Source organism: Amblyomma americanum, chromosome 3 (genome assembly GCF_052857255.1).
Source record: "Amblyomma americanum isolate KBUSLIRL-KWMA chromosome 3, ASM5285725v1, whole genome shotgun sequence".
NCBI classification, from domain to species: Eukaryota; Metazoa; Arthropoda; class Arachnida; order Ixodida; family Ixodidae; genus Amblyomma; species Amblyomma americanum.
This window is the reverse complement of record NC_135499.1, coordinates 207423876-207426861: the sequence shown is the minus strand read 5'-3', so window position 1 is coordinate 207426861 and position 2986 is coordinate 207423876. Positions and strand designations below refer to the sequence as shown.

Genomic DNA, 2986 nt, shown 5'->3' with positions numbered 1-2986 from the left:
GCTCGTCGCACGGTCGCGCCGAACTCCAGCCGTAGCCGGCCACACCCATACAAAGGCGATCGGGACCTGTAATTTGTTCGCCGCCGCTCTGACGCCTTCGCAGGCGGTCCTATTAAGCCCTGTCCCCTCTCCCGGTGGCGGCACCCACTGCCGCCGGATCGGATGAGCAAAGCGCGGCTGTGGCCGTCGCCTCCGAGGCCCCCCGCTGCGCCTGTGCCCCTAGCCGTCCACGACACGTGCTTTTGAGAGACTGCACAGTGCTGGTCCTCATGGTCCACGCGAAAAAACGCGTTTCTTGTTTTGGGGTCAGTTTGTGTCCTTGAAAGCAACCGTATACCAGGCTCCGAAGACTCGGAATGTTGGCCACGCACACAGCGGTATCCATTAGCCGTTAATACGTTACCAGGGACACATATCTTGGAAAAACACGTAGCATACGAATGGCGGAAGCGTGGTGCCCGTTATAAGATTTTCCTGGCCTCTTTTTCCGGCGGTGGTATGATGAAGTTGTTTTTACACGGCGAAATGCTCGCATAGGTCCTTGGGGTAAAGGTCATTAATGTCCCTACAGAAAGTAAACACCAGCAAGGACAGCAGGTACTTGGTCAAGATCAACCGTTTTACAGCGTAAGCAGCACTAGTCACAGAATGCCAAAATGGCGGCGTCTGTCTTTCTTTATACTGTCGGAAAGTGAAGCCTCCTCATACCGCTGTAGAAAGTAAAAAAAAAAGAGCGGCGTGTAGTAAGATTTTTCTGCACATTAAAAACACCCAGGTATCCGAAATTAACCCCAAGTTCTCCTTTGCCACACGTCTCCTACTATTATGTTCCTTCCGTGGACAAAATCCCTGGAACAAATTCCAACAGAAAAGAGGACTACCCCGACCAAAGATTAGGGTCGAAAGAAGACGGGCGTTTCGGCTTCAATTCGGAAGCCTTGCTCACCGAATACTCTGGACTTACTCGACCAGATGAGATTTTGTCAAACCTCACATTTGGTTTCGTTTGGTATTGGGTTTAACGTCCCAAGTGACTCAGGCTATGAGGGACGCCGTAGTGGAGGGCTCCGGATAATTTCGACCACCTTGTGTTCTTCAACGTGCACTGTCAACGCACAGTACACGGGCTCCTAAAATGTTGCCTCCATCGAAACGCGACTGCAGCGGCCGAGTCGAATCGGCGGCTTTCGGGTTAGTAGCCGAACACCTTAGCCACTGGGCCACCGCGAATTCGATTTCGCTCACCAGCTATTGTTATAGGCCACGACGCTTGTTAGTGGTGATGACTACTAGTGAGTGCGTCGTAATGCACACGCATGTGGCAGGTGGCGTCATGTACCCAGTGATGTGCGACGCCGCTGAGATCTCTGTTACGCTCGCCATCACCATTGTCGACGCCGAAAGCCCTCACTGATAAATATAATCTAAAGCTGGTAACGTTACCAAAGCAGTTGCCCACTAACGATTCATACCGACGTTGCGCAGCTAGAAATATTGCAAAAAAGGCAGTCTGAATAAAATGAGTGCAGTAATTTCAAATTTTCCAGAACGAAAACATCATGAAAGAAATGCTTACTTAGTCGAACTTACGTCTCGTTTCTTGCGAACGCAGTTGAAATCGTTCAAGTAATGCGCTTTTCACGTGTTTTTACTTGAAAGGCAGATGTGGACAGAAGCCGCAGATCACTTATCTTGGCAAGGGTATTCGCTTTATTGGCCAAGTCGTCAACATATATGCGTCAATTTTTGTGAATAAAGCTTCCATTTACGCTGTACTCATAAAACTGCTACTCGAGCTTTAAGGACATGCGCTTGCGTTTGATTTGGGATCAGGTTGGGCAGTATGGCAAACATTCCGTAACCATTTCTAAATTTGTAGCGCTGCTCTGCAGTCGTAAACGCTATATGGGAAGGAGGCAGCTGGGCTGAATCAACAGTGCACGGGCAAAAGAGGAAAGGCACACAGAAAAGAGGACGGAGCAGGCACTGTGCCAAGGTCCTTGTATTTGGTGCATTAAGTCAGCCAGTGAGAACTGGTTTCACTTTTGTACGATCTCGCCACACTGCTTGCACAACAGACTGGCGGAATTCCGTTAAACTTACTCCGTCGTCCAAATCTGTGTTTCGGGAACAGTGTGCGTTGGTGAGGAGTGTATATGCTGCTCGCGACGAACCTCCAAGCTGGCTGCCGTGCCTAGATGCTTGTGTGTGCCTCCCTGAATTTTGATGTTTTGATGGGGATGCAGTGGTGAGTGAGGGCTATGGGGGGCTCATATTAAGCAGCCCGGTAACTTGAGACGCGAACTAGTCTGATTGAAGTTTCCTCCTTTCTACAGAAGTTCTTCCATGCAATAAAGAAATTAAACCGGCCCGTTGGTCTAGGGGTATGATTCTCGCTTTGGGTGCGAGAGGTCTCGGGTTCAAATCCCGGACGGGCCCGCGCTTCTGCGGTGTTATTTTTTTTTGTTGAATGCATCACAGCAGCAGCATGGCAGGGCAGTGGCGCATCGCTTAACCATCACGCACCACTGGGGCCAGGAGTGGAATGAGGACTCCCAGCTATCCATGAACGTGATGTCGAAAATTACCAATTACGCATATAAAGGCTTTAACACATTAACGCTATCGCGTTGTGCCCTTAAGGCGGAGCTTAAGTGTCCGCTCCACTTCTTATGCACTTCGATTGCTCCATGCCCTGGCTGTCGCTGGATTCTGTCAGACAGGCGGGCAGCTGACGAGCAGCTGGCATGAATAGATAATAATCGGAGGAAAAGAATTGTGTAATAACGGCATTAAATTCACCGCATGACTTCCATCCACAGCTTACGAACAAAATGAGAGAAGGCGCGGTTAATTCCTCCCAGAAGACAGTGCGCGGAAAGACGCGTCTTCACTGTTCTCGCCTTCTACGACGCTATTATACATCTACATTCAGTTTAATTAGCACATGGTTAATGAAAAACAGGAGCACGAAAAAGGACAGAAG

At 49.5% G+C, this 2986-nt stretch overlaps 1 non-coding gene across 1 annotated transcript; it reads left to right on the top strand.

Moving 5' to 3' along the window:
* Positions 1 to 2367: 2367 nt before the first annotated feature.
* Positions 2368 to 2439, top strand: TRNAP-UGG (transfer RNA proline (anticodon UGG)). The gene has a single exon. It is a non-coding gene; the product is annotated as a tRNA-Pro (tRNA).
* The last annotated feature ends 547 nt before the right edge of the window (positions 2440 to 2986 follow it).